Genomic DNA, 11,190 nt, shown 5'->3' on the forward strand with positions numbered 1-11,190 from the left:
TTTTTCGAATTTTTTCCCAGGGGTTCCCCTACAAAATTGTGGGTTTTCCTATTTTCCCCACTTTTGCTCCTTCCGATGGCCCTAGCTCTGCCAATTCGTATCCGATCAGGAAATAAACTACCATTTAGTAATCAGGGAACCCAGAAGCTACTTTCCTCATCCAAATTAGTGCCTAAATATCGTTTTGAAATTTTTCGAATTTTTTCCCAGGGGTTCCCCTACAAAATTGTGGGTTTTCCTATTTTCCCCACTTTTGCTCCTTCCGATGGCCCTAGCTCTGCCAATTCGTATCCGATCAGGAAATAAACTACCATTTAGTAATCAGGGAACCCAGAAGCTACTTTCCTCATCCAAATTAGTGCCTAAATATCGTTTTGAAATTTTTCGAATTTTTTCCCAGGGGTTCCCCTACAAAATTGTGGGTTTTCCTATTTTCCCCACTTTTGCTCTTTCCGATGGCCATAGCTCTGCCAATTCGTATCCGATCAGGAAATAAACTACCATTTAGTAATCACGGAACCCAGAAGCTACTTTCCTCATCCAAATTAGTGCCTAAATATCGTTTTGAAATTTTTCGAATTTTTTCCCAGGGGTTCCCCTACAAAATTGTGGGTTTTCCTATTTCCCCCACTTTTGCTCCTTCCGATGGCCATAGCTCTGCCGATTTGTATCCGATCAGGAAATAAACTACCATTTAGTAATCACGGAACCCAGAAGCTACTTTCCTCATCCAAATTAGTGCCTAAATATCGTTTTGAAATTTTTCGAATTTTTTCCCAGGGGTTCCCCTACAAAATTGTGGGTTTTCCTATTTTCTTCACTGTTGCTCCTTCTGATGGCCATAGCTCTGCCAATTCGTATCCGATCAGGAAATTAACTACCATTTAGTAATCACGGAACCCAGAAGCTACTTTCCTCATCCAAATTAGTGCCTAAATATCGTTTTAAAATTTTTCGAATTTTTTCCCAGGGGTTCCCCTACAAAGTTGTGGGTTTTCCTATTTTCCCCACTTTTGCTCCTTCCGATGGCCCTAGCTCTGCCAATTCGTATCCGATCAGGAAATAAACTACCATTTAGTAATCAGGAAACCCAGAAGTTACTTTCCTCATCCAAATTAGTGCCTAAATATCGTTTTGAAATTTTTCGAATTTTTTCCCAGGGGTTCCCCTACAAAATTGTGGGTTTTCCTATTTTCCCCACTTTTGCTCCTTCCGATGGCCATAGCTCTGCCAATTCGTATCCAATCAGGAAATAAACTACCATTTAGTCATCAGGGAACCCAGAAGCTACTTTCCTCATCCAAATTAGTGCCTAAATATCGTTTTGAAATTTTTCGAATTTTTTCCCAGGGTTCCCCTACAAAATTGTGGGTTTTCCTATTTTCCCCACTTTTGCTCCTTCCGATGGCCATAGCTCTGCCGATTTATATCCGATCAGGAAATAAACTACCATGTAGTAATCAGGGAACCCAGAAGCTACTTTCCTCATCCAAATTAGTGCCTAAATATCGTTTTGAAATTTTTCGAATTTTTTCCCAGGGGTTCCCCTACAAAATTGTGGGTTTTCCTATTTTCCCCACTTTTGCTCCTTCCGATGGCCATAGCTCTGCCAATTCGTATCCAATCAGGAAATAAACTACCATTTAGTCATCAGGGAACCCAGAAGCTACTTTCCTCATCCAAATTAGTGCCTAAATATCGTTTTGAAATTTTTCGAATTTTTTCCCAGGGGTTCCCCTACAAAATTGTGGGTTTTCCTATTTTCCCCACTTTTGCTCCTTCCGATGGCCATAGCTCTGCCGATTTATATCCGATCAGGAAATAAACTACCATGTAGTAATCAGGGAACCCAGAAGCTACTTTCCTCATCCAAATTAGTGCCTAAATATCGTTTTGAAATTTTTCGAATTTTTTCCCAGGGGTTCCCCTACAAAATTGTGGGTTTAAATTCAACCATAGCCATAGCTCTGCCGATTTGTATCCGATCAGGAAATAAACTACCATTTAGTCATCAGGGAACCCAGAAGCTACTTTCCTTGTTCAAAACATTGCCTAAATATCGTTTTTTTAATTTTTTGAATTATTGTTTGAATAATTCGGGTTTGTTTCAATGTTTGTTTATATCTGGGTCATTTTTCAACCGATCGGGAAGTAAAGTACCATTCCTGAATCAGGACTTCATTGTTCCTCATTGTTAGGACCTCATTGCATCATAGAATCCTCGTAAAATCCTTATCCATATCGTAAATGGCGATGCTGATCCTTTTCTAAACTATGATAGCCGGTCGAAATGTTGTTGTTGGATTTCGAAAATCCCTTGATGCAGATCGAAGGGGGTTTGTGTCCTGATTATTATATTCCAATAATTATATTCCATTCTAAGATCGGCTTAAAAAAGACCGAGATATAAACAAACCAATTTATAGAAACATATTTCTGGTCCAAGTTCCGTTACCATTCAATCTTAACTTGGCCAATACCAGATTTTTCTAGCCAAATGAATGGGCCGTATTTTTCTGCATTTTATGACATCCCACGATCCGGGCTTAGATGCCAAATGGCCGAGTTATTCACAAGTCACGAATTGAACTTTAAACTTTTCGAAAAGCTTGACGGGCGGGAACTTTTTTGAATTTGAATTTAAATAAAACGGATCGTATGTTGGCGCGGGCGGGAAACTTATTTTTCGAATTTGAATTTGAGTTTAACGGATTTCGATCAACTTACAATCCACATATGTCCCAAATAGGATCCACACAGGTCCCACATAAGTTCCACATAGGATCCACATACCAACAAAGACACGAACCGGTTCAGCCAAGACACCAACCAGTGGATCAAAGCTCAACCCGTGACGTCACGGACTTTCGAGGCTGAAAATTTTTAAGTTTCCGGCCGCTACCAGGCGCGGAGTACCAGGCGAACAGAAACAGGTAGTAGGTGGATTCTATTTTTTTGAAACAGTTTTTTGTGAATAACTTGGCCATTTGGCACCTAAGCCCGGATTGTGGGATGTCATAAAATGCAGAAAAATACGGCCCATTTAACTGGCCAACAAAATCTGGTATTGGCCAAGTTAACACGGAGTGGTAAAGAAATTTGTCTTTGAAATATATTTCTATAAATGGATTTGCTTATATCTCGGGATTTTTCCAACCGATCTTAAAATGGAATATTATTTTGGAATCAGGACATGAATATCCTTCGATCTGCATCAAAGGATTTTCGAAATCCAACAGAAAAATGTCGAGCGGAAATCATGTTTAAGGAAAGGATCAGTATCGTCATTTCAGGATTTCATGAATATCCTTTGATGCAGTTCGAAGGACATTAAGGTCCTGATTCCTGAATTAAGGTCCTGAAATTTTTCGAATTTTTTCCCAGGGGTTCCCCTACAAAATTGTGGGTTTTCCTATTTTCCCCACTTTTGCTCCTTCCGATGGCCATAGCTCTGCCGATTTGTATCCGATCAGGAAATAAACTACCATTTAGTCATCAGGGAACCCAGAAGCTACTTTCCTTGTTCAAAACATTGCCTAAATATCGTTTTTTTAATTTTTTGAATTATTGTTTGAATAATTCGGGTTTGTTTCAATGTTTGTTTATATCTGGGTCATTTTTCAACCGATCGGGAAGTAAAGTACCATTCCTGAATCAGGACTTCATTGTTCCTCATTGTTAGGACCTCATTGCATCATAGAATCCTCGTAAAATCCTTATCCATATCGTAAATGGCGATGCTGATCCTTTTCTAAACTATGATAGCCGGTCGAAATGTTGTTGTTGGATTTCGAAAATCCCTTGATGCAGATCGAAGGGGGTTTGTGTCCTGATTATTATATTCCAATAATTATATTCCATTCTAAGATCGGCTTAAAAAAGACCGAGATATAAACAAACCAATTTATAGAAACATATTTCTGGTCCAAGTTCCGTTACCATTCGATCTTAACTTGGCCAATACCAGATTTTTCTAGCCAAATGAATGGGCCGTATTTTTCTGCATTTTATGACATCCCACGATCCGGGCTTAGATGCCAAATGGCCGAGTTATTCACAAGTCACGAATTGAACTTTAAACTTTTCGAAAAGCTTGACGGGCGGGAACTTTTTTGAATTTGAATTTAAATAAAACGGATCGTATGTTGGCGCGGGCGGGAAACTTATTTTTCGAATTTGAAATTGAGTTTAACGGATTTCGATCAACTTACAATCCACATATGTCCCAAATAGGATCCACACAGGTCCCACATAAGTTCCACATAGGATCCACATACCAACAAAGACACGAACCGGTTCAGCCAAGACACCAACCAGTGGATCAAAGCTCAACCCGTGACGTCACGGACTTTCGAGGCTGAAAATTTTTAAGTTTCCGGCCGCTACCAGGCGCGGAGTACCAGGCGAACAGAAACAGGTAGTAGGTGGATTCTATTTTTTTGAAACAGTTTTTTGTGAATAACTTGGCCATTTGGCACCTAAGCCCGGATTGTGGGATGTCATAAAATGCAGAAAAATACGGCCCATTTAACTGGCCAACAAAATCTGGTATTGGCCAAGTTAACACGGAGTGGTAAAGAAATTTGTCTTTGAAATATATTTCTATAAATGGATTTGCTTATATCTCGGGATTTTTCCAACCGATCTTAAAATGGAATATTATTTTGGAATCAGGACATGAATATCCTTCGATCTGCATCAAAGGATTTTCGAAATCCAACAGAAAAATGTCGAGCGGAAATCATGTTTAAGGAAAGGATCAGTATCGTCATTTCAGGATTTCATGAATATCCTTTGATGCAGTTCGAAGGACATTAAGGTCCTGATTCCTGAATTAAGGTCCTGAAATTTTTCGAATTTTTTCCCAGGGGTTCCCCTACAAAATTGTGGGTTTTCCTATTTTCCCCACTTTTGCTCCTTCCGATGGCCATAGCTCTGCCAATTCGTATCCGATTAGGAAATAAACTACCATTTAGTATTCAGGGAACCCAGAAGCTACTTTCCTCATCCAAATTAGTGCCTAAATATCGTTTTGAAATTTTTCGAATTTTTTCCCAGGGGTTCCCCTACAAAATTGTGGGTTTTCCTATTTTCCCCACTTTTGCTCCTTCCGATGGCCCTAGCTCTGCCAATTCGTATCCGATCAGGAAATAAACTACCATTTAGTAATCAGGGAACCCAGAAGCTACTTTCCTCATCCAAATTAGTGCCTAAATATCGTTTTGAAATTTTTCGAATTTTTTCCCAGGGGTTCCCCTACAAAATTGTGGGTTTTCCTATTTTCCCCACTTTTGCTCCTTCCGATGGCCCTAGCTCTGCCAATTCGTATCCGATCAGGAAATAAACTACCATTTAGTAATCAGGGAACCCAGAAGCTACTTTCCTCATCCAAATTAGTGCCTAAATATCGTTTTGAAATTTTTCGAATTTTTTCCCAGGGGTTCCCCTACAAAATTGTGGGTTTTCCTATTTTCCCCACTTTTGCTCTTTCCGATGGCCATAGCTCTGCCAATTCGTATCCGATCAGGAAATAAACTACCATTTAGTAATCACGGAACCCAGAAGCTACTTTCCTCATCCAAATTAGTGCCTAAATATCGTTTTGAAATTTTTCGAATTTTTTCCCAGGGGTTCCCCTACAAAATTGTGGGTTTTCCTATTTCCCCCACTTTTGCTCCTTCCGATGGCCATAGCTCTGCCGATTTGTATCCGATCAGGAAATAAACTACCATTTAGTAATCACGGAACCCAGAAGCTACTTTCCTCATCCAAATTAGTGCCTAAATATCGTTTTGAAATTTTTCGAATTTTTTCCCAGGGGTTCCCCTACAAAATTGTGGGTTTTCCTATTTTCTTCACTGTTGCTCCTTCTGATGGCCATAGCTCTGCCAATTCGTATCCGATCAGGAAATTAACTACCATTTAGTAATCACGGAACCCAGAAGCTACTTTCCTCATCCAAATTAGTGCCTAAATATCGTTTTAAAATTTTTCGAATTTTTTCCCAGGGGTTCCCCTACAAAGTTGTGGGTTTTCCTATTTTCCCCACTTTTGCTCCTTCCGATGGCCCTAGCTCTGCCAATTCGTATCCGATCAGGAAATAAACTACCATTTAGTAATCAGGAAACCCAGAAGTTACTTTCCTCATCCAAATTAGTGCCTAAATATCGTTTTGAAATTTTTCGAATTTTTTCCCAGGGGTTCCCCTACAAAATTGTGGGTTTTCCTATTTTCCCCACTTTTGCTCCTTCCGATGGCCATAGCTCTGCCGATTTATATCCGATCAGGAAATAAACTACCATGTAGTAATCAGGGAACCCAGAAGCTACTTTCCTCATCCAAATTAGTGCCTAAATATCGTTTTGAAATTTTTCGAATTTTTTCCCAGGGGTTCCCCTACAAAATTGTGGGTTTAAATTCAACCATAGCCATAGCTCTGCCGATTTGTATCCGATCAGGAAATAAACTACCATTTAGTCATCAGGGAACCCAGAAGCTACTTTCCTTGTTCAAAACATTGCCTAAATATCGTTTTTTTAATTTTTTGAATTATTGTTTGAATAATTCGGGTTTGTTTCAATGTTTGTTTATATCTGGGTCATTTTTCAACCGATCGGGAAGTAAAGTACCATTCCTGAATCAGGACTTCATTGTTCCTCATTGTTAGGACCTCATTGCATCATAGAATCCTCGTAAAATCCTTATCCATATCGTAAATGGCGATGCTGATCCTTTTCTAAACTATGATAGCCGGTCGAAATGTTGTTGTTGGATTTCGAAAATCCCTTGATGCAGATCGAAGGGGGTTTGTGTCCTGATTATTATATTCCAATAATTATATTCCATTCTAAGATCGGCTTAAAAAAGACCGAGATATAAACAAACCAATTTATAGAAACATATTTCTGGTCCAAGTTCCGTTACCATTCGATCTTAACTTGGCCAATACCAGATTTTTCTAGCCAAATGAATGGGCCGTATTTTTCTGCATTTTATGACATCCCACGATCCGGGCTTAGATGCCAAATGGCCGAGTTATTCACAAGTCACGAATTGAACTTTAAACTTTTCGAAAAGCTTGACGGGCGGGAACTTTTTTGAATTTGAATTTAAATAAAACGGATCGTATGTTGGCGCGGGCGGGAAACTTATTTTTCGAATTTGAATTTGAGTTTAACGGATTTCGATCAACTTACAATCCACATATGTCCCAAATAGGATCCACACAGGTCCCACATAAGTTCCACATAGGATCCACATACCAACAAAGACACGAACCGGTTCAGCCAAGACACCAACCAGTGGATCAAAGCTCAACCCGTGACGTCACGGACTTTCGAGGCTGAAAATTTTTAAGTTTCCGGCCGCTACCAGGCGCGGAGTACCAGGCGAACAGAAACAGGTAGTAGGTGGATTCTATTTTTTTGAAACAGTTTTTTGTGAATAACTTGGCCATTTGGCACCTAAGCCCGGATTGTGGGATGTCATAAAATGCAGAAAAATACGGCCCATTTAACTGGCCAACAAAATCTGGTATTGGCCAAGTTAACACGGAGTGGTAAAGAAATTTGTCTTTGAAATATATTTCTATAAATGGATTTGCTTATATCTCGGGATTTTTCCAACCGATCTTAAAATGGAATATTATTTTGGAATCAGGACATGAATATCCTTCGATCTGCATCAAAGGATTTTCGAAATCCAACAGAAAAATGTCGAGCGGAAATCATGTTTAAGGAAAGGATCAGTATCGTCATTTCAGGATTTCATGAATATCCTTTGATGCAGTTCGAAGGACATTAAGGTCCTGATTCCTGAATTAAGGTCCTGAAATTTTTCGAATTTTTTCCCAGGGGTTCCCCTACAAAATTGTGGGTTTTCCTATTTTCCCCACTTTTGCTCCTTCCGATGGCCATAGCTCTGCCGATTTGTATCCGATCAGGAAATAAACTACCATTTAGTCATCAGGGAACCCAGAAGCTACTTTCCTTGTTCAAAACATTGCCTAAATATCGTTTTTTTAATTTTTTGAATTATTGTTTGAATAATTCGGGTTTGTTTCAATGTTTGTTTATATCTGGGTCATTTTTCAACCGATCGGGAAGTAAAGTACCATTCCTGAATCAGGACTTCATTGTTCCTCATTGTTAGGACCTCATTGCATCATAGAATCCTCGTAAAATCCTTATCCATATCGTAAATGGCGATGCTGATCCTTTTCTAAACTATGATAGCCGGTCGAAATGTTGTTGTTGGATTTCGAAAATCCCTTGATGCAGATCGAAGGGGGTTTGTGTCCTGATTATTATATTCCAATAATTATATTCCATTCTAAGATCGGCTTAAAAAAGACCGAGATATAAACAAACCAATTTATAGAAACATATTTCTGGTCCAAGTTCCGTTACCATTCGATCTTAACTTGGCCAATACCAGATTTTTCTAGCCAAATGAATGGGCCGTATTTTTCTGCATTTTATGACATCCCACGATCCGGGCTTAGATGCCAAATGGCCGAGTTATTCACAAGTCACGAATTGAACTTTAAACTTTTCGAAAAGCTTGACGGGCGGGAACTTTTTTGAATTTGAATTTAAATAAAACGGATCGTATGTTGGCGCGGGCGGGAAACTTATTTTTCGAATTTGAATTTGAGTTTAACGGATTTCGATCAACTTACAATCCACATATGTCCCAAATAGGATCCACACAGGTCCCACATAAGTTCCACATAGGATCCACATACCAACAAAGACACGAACCGGTTCAGCCAAGACACCAACCAGTGGATCAAAGCTCAACCCGTGACGTCACGGACTTTCGAGGCTGAAAATTTTTAAGTTTCCGGCCGCTACCAGGCGCGGAGTACCAGGCGAACAGAAACAGGTAGTAGGTGGATTCTATTTTTTTGAAACAGTTTTTTGTGAATAACTTGGCCATTTGGCACCTAAGCCCGGATTGTGGGATGTCATAAAATGCAGAAAAATACGGCCCATTTAACTGGCCAACAAAATCTGGTATTGGCCAAGTTAACACGGAGTGGTAAAGAAATTTGTCTTTGAAATATATTTCTATAAATGGATTTGCTTATATCTCGGGATTTTTCCAACCGATCTTAAAATGGAATATTATTTTGGAATCAGGACATGAATATCCTTCGATCTGCATCAAAGGATTTTCGAAATCCAACAGAAAAATGTCGAGCGGAAATCATGTTTAAGGAAAGGATCAGTATCGTCATTTCAGGATTTCATGAATATCCTTTGATGCAGTTCGAAGGACATTAAGGTCCTGATTCCTGAATTAAGGTCCTGAAATTTTTCGAATTTTTTCCCAGGGGTTCCCCTACAAAATTGTGGGTTTTCCTATTTTCCCCACTTTTGCTCCTTCCGATGGCCATAGCTCTGCCGATTTGTATCCGATTAGGAAATAAACTACCATTTAGTAATCACGGAACCCAGAAGCTACTTTCCTCATCCAAATTAGTGCCTAAATATCGTTTTGAAATTTTTCGAATTTTTTCCCAGGGGTTCCCCTACAAAATTGTGGGTTTTCCTATTTTCCCCACTGTTGCTCCTTCCGATGGCCATAGCTCTGCCGATTTGTATCCGATCAGAAAATAAACTACCATTTAGTAATCACGGAACCCAGAAGCTACTTTCCTCATCCAAATTAGTGCCTAAATATCGTTTTGAAATTTTTCGAATTTTTTCCCAGGGGTTCCCCTACAAAATTGTGGGTTTTCCTATTTTCCCCACTTTTGCTCCTTCCGATGGCCATAGCTCTGCCGATTTGTATCCGATCAGGAAATAAACTACCATTTAGTAATCAGGGAACCCAGAAGCTACTTTCCTCATCCAAATTAGTGCCTAAATATCGTTTTGAAATTTTTCGAATTTTTTCCCAGGGGTTCCCCTAAAAAATTGTGGGTTTTCCTATTTTCCCCACTTTTGCTCCTTCCGATGGCCATAGCTCTGCCAATTCGTATCCGATCAGGAAATAAACTACCATTTAGTAATCACGGAACCCAGAAGCTACTTTCCTCATCCAAATTAGTGCCTAAATATCGTTTTGAAATTTTTCGAATTTTTTCCCAGGGGTTCCCCTACAAAATTGTGGGTTTTCCTATTTTCCCCACTGTTGCTCCTTCCGATGGCCATAGCTCTGCCGATTTGTATCCGATCAGAAAATAAACTACCATTTAGTAATCACGGAACCCAGAAGCTACTTTCCTCTTCCAAATTAGTGCCTAAATATCGTTTTGAAATTTTTCGAATTTTTTCCCAGGGGTTCCCCTAAAAAATTGTGGGTTTTCCTATTTTCCCCACTTTTGCTCCTTCCGATGGCCATAGCTCTGCCAATTCGTATCCGATCAGGAAATAAACTACCATTTAGTAATCACGGAACCCAGAAGCTACTTTCCTCATCCAAATTAGTGCCTAAATATCGTTTTGAAATTTTTCGAATTTTTTCCCAGGGGTTCCCCTAAAAAATTGTGGGTTTTCCTATTTTCCCCACTTTTGCTCCTTCCGATGGCCATAGCTCTGCCGATTTGTATCCGATCAGGAAATAAACTACCATTTAGTAATCAGGGAACCCAGAAGCTACTTTCCTCATCCAAATTAGTGCCTAAATATCGTTTTGAAATTTTTCGAATTTTTTCCCAGGGGTTCCCCTAAAAAATTGTGGGTTTTCCTATTTTCCCCACTTTTGCTCCTTCCGATGGCCATAGCTCTGCCAATTCGTATCCGATCAGGAAATAAACTACCATTTAGTAATCACGGAACCCAGAAGCTACTTTCCTCATCCAAATTAGTGCCTAAATATCGTTTTGAAATTTTTCGAATTTTTTCCCAGGGGTTCCCCTACAAAATTGTGGGTTTTCCTATTTTCCCCACTTTTGCTCCTTCCGATGGCCATAGCTCTGCCAATTCGTATCCGATCAGGAAATAAACTACCATTTAGTAATCACGGAACCCAGAAGCTACTTTCCTCATCCAAATTAGTGCCTAAATATCGTTTTGAAATTTTTCGAATTTTTTCCCAGGGGTTCCCCTACAAAATTGTGGGTTTTCCTATTTTCCCCACTTTTGCTCCTTCCGATGGCCATAGCTCTGCCAATTCGTATCCGATTAGGAAATAAACTACCATTTAGTATTCAGGGAACCCAGAAGCTACTTTCCTCATCCA

Source organism: Drosophila bipectinata, chromosome XL (assembly GCF_030179905.1).
Source record: "Drosophila bipectinata strain 14024-0381.07 chromosome XL, DbipHiC1v2, whole genome shotgun sequence".
NCBI lineage: Eukaryota > Metazoa > Arthropoda > Insecta > Diptera > Drosophilidae > Drosophila > Drosophila bipectinata.